The sequence below is a fragment of the Triticum dicoccoides genome, chromosome 2B, assembly GCF_002162155.2.
Source record: "Triticum dicoccoides isolate Atlit2015 ecotype Zavitan chromosome 2B, WEW_v2.0, whole genome shotgun sequence".
Classification (NCBI taxonomy): domain Eukaryota; kingdom Viridiplantae; phylum Streptophyta; class Magnoliopsida; order Poales; family Poaceae; genus Triticum; species Triticum dicoccoides.
In genome coordinates this window covers 678,535,113-678,545,787 of record NC_041383.1, presented here as the reverse complement: position 1 = coordinate 678,545,787, position 10,675 = coordinate 678,535,113, and positions in this window count along the sequence as shown.

Sequence of the window (10,675 nt, the reverse complement as noted above, 5' to 3'; positions counted from 1 at the left end):
ATGTTCATCAAGGGATATTTCAACCAAATCATCAGAATCATCATTATCCATAGATTCATGCATATCATTATTTTCTTCCAAAGCAACAGTCATTCTTTCAATAAGTTCTTGGACATAGACATTATGAGCAACGTTTTCATTGCAATATTTAAGTATGACGGAATTTTCAGACTTGTTGAGAGTAAAATCATACTTTTCAATCAAAGAAGCAACTTCATGAGCACCCTTAAAAGCAACAAATTCTTCAATTTGTTCGATATCATAGTAACTATAAACACCCTTTGCATAAGATGATAAGATTTCATTTTCATTAAACTCACATAGGTAGGGAGGGTGTTTTTTACGGTTCTTAGAGAAACAAGTAAAATCACAAATTTCACAAAGATTCCAAGCATAACACATCAATCTGTTTATTTAATCCCATAAGAGTCTCCCTTTTTTAGACAAACGGTGACGCACAAAATGAGCATGCTCATCTAAAGATTTCCCATCAACTAGGCTAGTTGGGGTTTCAGCACGAGCGCATAAGGATCGAAGATGATCCAAGTAGAACACTTTAAGTAGATCCATAACAATAGATTTTTAGCAAGCAAAGATGCAAGCACATAGAAGGCACATGGAGACACAAGAAAAAAAGGCAAGCGAAAAGAGAGGAGGAGATTGGGAAAGGGAGGGCGAATAAAACGGCAAGGGTGAAGTGGGGGAGAGGAAAACGAGAGGCAAATGGCAAATAATGTAAATGCGCGGGAGATGGGTTTGTGATGGGTACTTTGTATGTCTTGACTTGAGCGAAGACCTCCCCGGCAACGGCGCCAGAAATCCTTCTTGCTACGTCTTGAGCTTGCATTGGTTTTCCTCGAAGAGGAGAGGGTGATGCAGCAAAGTGTAGCATAAGTATTTCCCTCAGTTTTGAGAACCAAGGTATCAATCCAGTAGGAGGCTCCTCAAAAGTCCCACGCACCTACACAAACAAACTGAGAACTCGCAACCAACGCAATAAAGGTGTTGTCAATCCCTTCACGGCCACTTGCGAAAGTGAGATCTAATAAAGATAGTATGATAAGATAAATATATTTTTGGTATTTTGTAATATAGATGCAAAAAGTAAAGATGCAAATAAAAGTAGATTGAAAGCAAATATGATAAGAGATAGACCCGGGGGCCATAGGTTTCACTAGAGGCTTCTCTCAAGATAGCATAAGTATTACGGTGGGTGAACAAATTACTGTCGAGCAATTGATAGAAAAGCGCATAGTTATGAGATTATCTAGGCATGATCATGTATATAGGCATCACGTCCATAACAAGTAGACCGACTCCTGCCTGCATCTACTACTATTACTCCACACATCGACTGCTATCCAGCATGCATCTAGAGTATTAAGTTCATAAGAACAGAGTAACGCATTAAGCAACATGACATGATGTAGAGGGATAAACTCATGCAATATGGTGTAAACCCCATCTTGTTATCCTCGATGGCAACAATACAATATGTGCCTTGCAACCCTTTCTATCACTGGGTAAGGACACCGCAAGATTGAACCCAAAGCTAAGCACTTCTCCCATGGCAAGAAGAACCAATCTAGTAGGCCAAACCAAACTGATAATTCGAAGAGACTTGCAAAAATAACTCAATCATACATGAAAGAATTCAGAGAAGATTCCAATATTATTCATAGATAAACTTGATCATAAACCCACAATTCATCGGATCCCGACAAACACACCACAAAAAGAGATTACATCGAATAGATCTCCACAAGAGAGGGGGAGAACATTGTATTGAGATCCAAAAAGAGAGAAGAAGCCATCTAGCTAATAACTATGGACCCATAGGCCTGTGGTAAACTACTCACAACTCATCGGAGGGGCAAGGATGTTGATGTAGAAGCCCTCCATGGTCGATTCCCCCTCCAGCAGAGTGCCGGCGAAGGCTCCAAGATGGGATCTCATGGATACATAAGGTTACGGCGGTGGAAATTGTGTTTCGTGGTGCTCCTGGATGTTTTCAGGGTACGTAGGTATATATAGGAGGAAGAAGTACGTCGGTGGCCGCCCAAGGGGCCCACAAGACAGGGGGCGCGCCCTACAGGGGGGCGGCCCCCTATCTCGTGGGGCCCTCGGAGGCTTGTTGACTTGCACTCCAAGCTCTCCTGATCACGTTCGTTCCAAAACTCACGCTCCCGAAGGTTTCATTCCGTTTGGACTCCGTTTGATATTCCTTTTCTTCGAAATACTGAAATAGGCCAAAAAAACAGCAATATGGACTGGGCCTCCGGTTAGTAGGTTAGTCCCAAAAATGATATAAAAGTGTAAAATAAAGCCCATAAACATCCAAAAGGGGTAATATAATAGCATGGAACAATAAAAAATTATAGATACGTTGGAGACGTATCAGAAATCCGAGTCCCCTCAGCAGAAAAGGGATAAGACATACCTGCTCCCCCTTGGATGGATTGGGAAAGCACTCCGCTTGCTCCCCGCCATTATAGGTGGCAAGTCCGGCTCGGACGGGGACCATGTATGCGGGCGGGAGAAACCCCTGGGTCTGCAACTCTACCAATCGGCTATGGGGCACAGAACACTTCTCCCAGTTGCCTGGCTTAGTACTACGGGAGCGAGAGGAGGAGCCGCGATGACCGGCCATGATGGAATGGATTCTTCCGGGCGCGCTCTGGTGGATGCTCGCGGGGGAAGGATGGTGTGATTTGGATTTGAGGATCCCCGTCTCTTTAAATAAGACGATTTACTTACATGGTCAGGGTGGCAAATGTAAAAATGCCTCGACTTCTCGCATTCGCTCGACACGTGGAGACGGCCATTATTGCAGCACAGAAGCCGAGGAGTGCAATATTGATGGGAAGCCGGACACTGCTCGTTACAACAGGTACTCTAGAGAATTTGGAGAAGAACCCACCTTGCAATGCCGAAGACAATCTGCGCCGGACTCATCGTCATTGAAGCCTGCTTCAGGTGCTATTGAGGGAGTCCTGCATTAGGGGGTATCCGGACAGCCCGACTATATGCTTTGGCCGGACTGTTGGACTATGAAGATACAAGATTGAAGACTTTGTCTCGTGTCCGGATGGGACTCTCCTTTGCGTGGAAGGCAAGCTAGGCGATTCGAATATGTAGATCTTCTTCTCTGTAACCGACTCTGTGTAACCCTAGCCCCCTCCGGTGTCTATATAAACCGGAGGGTTTAGTCCATAGGACAACAACAATCATAATCATAGGCTAGCTTCTAGGGTTTAGCCTCTACGATCTCGTGGTAGATCAACTCTTGTAATACTCATATCATCAAGATCAATCAAGCAGGAAGTAGGGTATTACCTCCATCGAGAGGGCCCAAACCTGGGTAAACATCGTGTCCCCAGCCTCCTATTACCATTAGCCTTAGACGCACAGTTCGGGATCCCCTACCCGAGATCCGCGGTTTTGACACCAACATGCAGCCCTCCCCTTCTCCAACTCCACCTCCTCCTCGGTAGTGCTTGGCGAAGCCCTGCCGAAGAACTGCAAGCTCCACCACCATGCCGTTGTGCTGGCGGAGCTCTCCCTCAACTTCTCCTCTCCCCTTGCTGGATTAAGAAGGAGGAGACATCCCCGGGCTGTACGTGTGTTGAACGCGGAGGCGCCGTCCGTTCGGCGCTAGATCGGATCTTCCGCGATTTGAATCGCCGTGAGTACGACTCCATCAACCGTGTTCTAGTAACGCTTCCGCTTAGCGGTCTTCAAAGGTATGAAGATGCTCATCCTCTCCCTCTCTTGTTGCTAGAATCTCCATAGATTGATCTTGGTGATGCATAGAAAATTTTGAATTTCTGCTACGTTCCCTGAGGGAGTCCCGGATTAGGGGGTGTCCGAATAACCGAACTATCATCATCAGCCGGACTCCAAGACTATGAAGATACAAGGTTGAAGACTTCGTCCCGTGTCCGGATGGGACTTTCCTTGGCGTGGAAGGCAAGCTTGGCGATACGGATATGTAGATCTCCTACCATTGTAACCGACTCTGTGTAACCCTAGCCCTCTCCGGTGTCTATATAAACCGGATGGTTTTAGTCCGTAGGACAGAACAACAATCATACCATAGGCTAGCTTCTAGGGTTTAGCCTCCTTGATCTCGTGGTAGATCTACTCTTGTAATACCCACATCATCAGTATCAATCAAGCAGGACGTAGGGTTTTACCTCCATCAAGAGGGCCCGAACCTGGGTAAAACATCGTGTCCCTTGTCTCATGTTACCATCCGCCTAGACGCACAGTTCGGGACCCCCTACCCGAGATCCGCCAGTTTTGACACCGACATTGGTGCTTTCATTGAGAGTTCCTCTGTGTCGTCACCGATAGGCTCGATGGCTCCTTCGATTATCAACAACGATGCGGTCCAGGGTGAGACTTTTCTCCCCGAACAGATCTTCGTATTCGGCGGCTTTGCACTGTGTGCCAATTCGTTTGGCCATCTGGAGCAGATCGAAAGCTACGCCCCTGGCCGTCAGGTCAGATTTGGAAGTTTGAACTTCACGGCTGACATCCGTGGAGACTTGATCTTCAATGGATTCGAGCCACAGCCGAGCGCGCCGCACTGTCACGATGGGCATGATTTAGCTCTGCTGCTGGACAGTGCCCTGGAGGCCGCACACAAGTCCGCTCCGACCCTCGATTCGGAGCCGGCTGTGTAGATCGAGGACGGGTGGTTAGACACCGCCTCGGGGGCTGCAACCTTTACGATGATAGAGCCGAATACTGACTTGGTCCCTTCTGAAGCTCGTGACTCCAAGGTGCCGGACTCCTTGCCGGACTCCGAACCTCCCGCGCCCCCTCCAATCGAATCCGATTGGGCGCCGATCATGGAGTTCACCGCTGCGGACATCTTTAAGCACTCACCTTTCGGCGACATCCTGAGTTCGCTGAAGTATCTCTCGTTATCAGGAGAGCCCTGGCCGGACTGCGGTCAAGATGGTTGGGATGCGGACGATGAAGAAATTCAAGACCCACCCACCACCCACTTAGTAGCCACTGTCGACGACTTAACCGACATGCTAGACTTTGACTCCGAAGACATCGACGGTATGGACGACGATACCGGAGACGACCAAGAACCAATGCCTACTGGGCACTGGAAAGCCACCTCGTCATACGACATATACATGGTGGATATCCCAAAGGATGGGAATGGCGAAGGAACAGCAGAGGAAGACCCCTCCAAGAAACAGCCCAAGCGCCGGCGTCAGCGGCGCCGCTCTAAATCCCGCCACAGCAAGAATGGCGATTACGGCACCGGAGATAATAATATCCCAGACAATGCCGAAGACAACCCCCTCTAGCAAGATTCAGCGCAGGAGGACAAAGATGCCAGCCCTCATGAGAGAGCGGCAGACGAAGAGGTAGAGGATGATAATTACATGACTCCCTCCGGAGACGAGGCAAGCCTCGACGACGACGAATTTGTCATGCCTGAGGATCCCGTCGAACAAGAGCGTTTTAAACGCAGGCTTATGGCCACGGCAAATAGCCGCAAGAAAAAGCAGCAACAGCTTAGAGCTAATCAGGATCTGCTAGCCGACAGATGGACTGAAGTCCTTGCGGCCGAAGAGCATGAGCTCGAACGCCCCTCCAAAAGCTACCCCAAACACAAGTTACTCCCCCGATTAGAGGAGGAGGCATATAAACCTGCATCACCAGAGCACAATGCGGCTGACCGGCCACCTCGTGGCCGCGACAGAGAGGCCTCTAGGCCCTCCACTAGAACCGTACCCCGGCATCGCTCGAAAAGCACAAGGCCACAGGGGAACGCTCCGGACTTGCGAGATATATTGGAGGATAAGGCAAGACAATCAAGATCGATCTATGGATCGCGTGGGAGCCCCATGATACGTGACGACAACTGTCGCATCGGACACATCAAGTCCGGTCGGGCCGAACACAGTAGACAAAGCTCGTTGGAGCTCCGTCGCAATATAGCCCAATACAGAGGCGCCGCACACCCACTATGCTTCACAGATGAAGTAATGGATCATCAAATCCCCGAAGGGTTTAAACCCGTGAATATTGAATCCTATGATGGCACAACAGACCCTGCGGTTTGGATCGAAGACTATCTCCTTCATATCCACATGGCCCGCGGTGACGACCTTCACGCCATCAAATACCTCCCACTCAAGCTTAAAGGACCAACTCGGCATTAGCTTAACAGCTTGCCAGCAGAATCAATTGGGTGTTGGGAAGACCTGGAAGCCGCATTCCTTGATAACTTCCAGGGCAGATATGTGCGACCACCAGACGCCGACGACCTAAGCCACATAATTCAGCAGCCAGAAGAATCGGCCAGACAATTTTGGACACGGTTCTTAACTAAGAAAAATCAAATCGTCAACTGTCCGGATGCGGAGGCCCTCGCGGCCTTCAAACATAACATCCACGGCGAGTGGCTTGCCCGGCACCTGGGACAGGAAAAGCCGAAATCCATGGCAGCCCTCACATCACTCATGACCCGCTTCCGCGTGGGAGAGGATAGCTGGCTAGCCCGCAGCAACAACCTCACTAAAAATTCTGGCAGTCCGGATACAAAGGACCGCAATGGCAGGTTGCGTCACAACAAGAACAAACGCCGCATTAACGGCGACAATAATGAGGATACGACAGTCAATGCCGGATTCACAGGCTCCAAACCCGGTCAGCAGAAAAAGCCATTCAAAAGAACTACTACGGGGCCGTCCAATTTGGACTGAATACTCGATCGCTCATGCCAGATACACGGCACCCCCGAAAAGCCAGCCAACCACACCAACAGGGACTGTTGGGTATTCAAGCAGGCAGGCAAGCTAATTGCCGAAAACAATGGCAAGGGGCTGCATAGCGATGACGAAGAAGAGACTCGACCGCCGAACAATAGAGGACAGAAGGGTTTCCCCCCACAAGTGCGGACGGTGAATATGATATACGCAACCCACATACCCAAGAGGGAGCGGAAGCGTGCACTCAGGGACGTATATGCGATGGAGCCCGTCGCCCCGAAATTCAACCCATGGTCCTCCTGCCCGATCACTTTTGATCGAAGGGACCACCCCACCAGCATCCGCCATGGCAGATTCGCCGCATTGGTTTTAGACCCAATTGTCGATGGATTTCACCTCACCAGAGTCCTGATGGACGGCGGCGGCAGCCTGAACCTGCTTTATCAGGACACAGTGTGCAAGATGGGCATAGACCCCTCAAAGATTAAACCCATAAAGACGACCTTTAAAGGCGTCATACCAGGTGTAGAGGCCAACTGTACAGGCTCAGTTCCACTGGAAGTGGTCTTCGGATCCCCGGATAACTTCCGAAGCAAGGAGTTAATCTTCGACATAGTTCCGTTCCGCAGCGGCTATCATGCTCTGCTCGGACGGACCGCATTTGCAAAGTTCAACGCGGTGCCGCACTACGCATACCTCAAGCTCAAGATGCCAGGCCCTCGAGGAGTCATCACGGTCAACGGAAACACTGAACGCTCCCTCTGAACGAAGGAACATACAGCGGCTCTCGCGGCAGAAGTACAATGCAGCCTCTTAAGGCAATTCTCGAGTCCGGCCATTAAGCGACCGGACACGGCTAAACACGCCCGGAGTTACCTACAACAAGACCACCTGGCATGTTCCGAGCACGCGTAGCAATGCGGCCCCAACCCCAGCCCTCGCAAGATCGCAAGACTGGTCCTTCGCGTACATCATTACGCTCTGGAGATACCATGGGCATAGGGGAAGGGCCACGACCACGACAGGCCCAGAATGCGGCTTAACCACATCAGGGGCTCCCAAGTGTGTCATTCCTTTTTTTTCTTACCCACGGGACTCCGTTCACCAGAGGCCCTGTCCGGCAGTAGACCGGCCGAACTCATGATGCAACAGCCAGGGAAGGAGAAATGCTACGACGAATATCCAGGTGGTCTCGATTACGAGCACTAAATCTAGTTTATACACCATTCCGCAGCCTACCCTGGAGGGGGACATGTTTAATAGTCCCATCCCTTGCTCATCGCACTATTTGTATCATTTTGCATTCATGGCAGTATTTCTTGAATAAACAATGCAGCACCTTTTTGCTTATAATTGCATTCCTTTCTTATACATATGTTCATTTATGACATGTCGCATCCGTACACTTTGGTACGGCTAAATACACCAGGGGCTTAAGTTCCCCACATTATGGTGTGATAAGTCCGAACACTTTCACAAGTGCGGCACCCCGAACTTATAGCATTATATGCATCGGCTCCGAATCATGTCTTGGGTCAATAGTTGGGTTTGCCCGGCTCCCATGTTTTGGTACCTTACGTTCCATTCTATCGGCTAAGGTAGCACTCGGAGAACCACTGCGGTTGCACCCCAGTTGAGCAGGGCGAGCGCCTCAGTGGAGAAAGCTAAAACTGACTGTCATGATGAGGCGAGAGCCGGTCGCTGTTCGAGAGGTTTTTTCGAGTCCCTAAAGACTTATGCCGCTTAGAGCGAGGAACCAGCTTTGTCCGGCCTAGGCGTGGATAGCGCCCCGAATTCGGCCTTCCGAACACTAGGGGCTTTTCCGAAATTTAAAATTATAGAATTCTATGGCTAAGTGAGAGTGTTCAAGCATTATAAGTCCGGTTGCCTCATTCGTTGTGTTGAGCGCCTCCCTAGATGGACCCAAATATGGGAACAAGAGTGCTCAAATTTATCCCGAACACCCCAGCACTCGTGGCATGGGGGCTGAAGCCGACGACTTGCCATCTCTCAGATTTGATAAACAGCCACACAGAAGGTAATATTTTAAATCAACAAGCGTTGCTTAGCGCATATGAACAAAGTTTTCAGCGCACATGATAACAAAATGCGAGTCTACTCAAATATTACATTATTGGAGCACTCACCCGCAATAGTGCGGGCACCCTTCAGGACACTCTTGTAATACATCTCGGGCGTGCGATACTCCTTGCCCGGCGGTGGCGCGTCCGTCACAAGCTTCTCAGCATCCATCTTGCCCCAGTGAACCTTAGCACGGGCAAGGGCCCGACGGGCACCTTCAATACAGGCGGATCGCTTGATGACCTCAACCCATGGACAAGCATCCACCAGCCACCGCACCAGGCCGAAGTAGCTCCCAGGCATGGCCTCATTGGGCCACAGCCAAACTATGAGGCCTTTCATGGCCTGTTCAGCCACCTTGTGGAGCTCGACCAACTGCTTCAGCTGGTCGCTAAGGGGCACCGGATGTCCGGCCTCAGCATACTGAGACCAGAAGACCTTCTCTGTCGAGCTCCCCTCCTCGGCCCTGTAGAAAGCGGCAGCAATGGACACGCTGCAGGGCAGATCTGCGAACGCTCCTGGAGAGCTCCAAATTCGGGTAAGTAACAGGTAATTCACATTCACATGCTTGCTTTGCATGAAAAATGCCTTACCCGCCGCTATTTTCTTCAACGCCTCGATTTCCTGAAGGGCCTTGTGGGCTTCGGCCTTACCGGCTTTGGCGCTCTCAAGAGCCGAGGCAAGCTCGGACTCTCGAGTCTTCGAGTCGCGCTCCAAACTCTCATGCTTTTCCACGAGAGCCTGGAGCTCTTGCTGTACCTCCGCCACCCGCGCCTCCTGCTTCTCTCGCCTGGCGCGCTCCACGGCTGCATTACGTTCAGCCGCGGACACCGCCTCCTTCAGAGTCGCCACCTCATTCGTGGCCCCTGAAGTACCCACGCTATCCTTGTCATTTCTCTTGCAACCAAATCCTTCTCTGTAAGTTACAACTTTAATAAGGTGTTACTCACCTTCCTTGTCCTCGAGCTGCTTCTTGGCACGGCCGAGCTCGTTCTCGGACCGCTCGAGGATTTGCTTCAAAGCGTTGACCTCCGCAGTCAGTGCGGCAGAGGTCAGCAGCGCAGCCTGCAATCCCATATTGACATATTTATTAAGACTCCTGCATATATCTTTTTAGATCCTCGGTCCGACTTTTCTTTCTGAACACCGAACCGAGCATCAGGGGCTACTGTCTATGCGGTACTATTTTACATATATTAATATTCTTACCTCAAAGCCTGATAGAAGGCTGCTGCAGGCTTCGGTCAGCCCGCTTTTGGCGAGCTGAACCTTCTGAATCACCATACTCATGACAGTGCGGTGTTCCTCCTCGATGGAAGCGCCGTTGAGCGCCTCCAGCAAGTTATCCGGCGCCTCCGGTTGGACGGAGGCCGCCGGCGTCACGGTCTTTCCCTTCTTACGAAGGGGCCGCCCGCCGGACTCCGGAACCACTGCAGGTTTCGGTGCGGAGTCCGGTACGAAGTCCGGGAGGTCGTCCTGTGGCACCTCCGGGTCCTCCTCCTCCAGGTGGGTCCTTCTCTGGGATCCCACCTCGGCGTCGTCAGCGTCACGGGGGGAGGAGGCGGTTGGAAGTGAAGTACTGTTCACATCCGACGTGGCCAAGGACCCGCTCGACGAAGCGGGAAGATCGTCCTTGGGCGGACTGCAGGGTTGTATGCGGTGTTAGAAAGACACCATGAGGCAGAAAGAAAAATCATGAAGTCATTCGGGAGTCTGGATACTTACGATCTCGCCAGGGGCTTGGCCCTTGGAGGCCAATCCTCGTTGTCGTCACCGGCGTGGGCGGAACAGTCCGGGGGAAGAGTCCTTCCCTTCTTGGACCCTTCGGCCTCCCACGTTGGGGAAGCCTT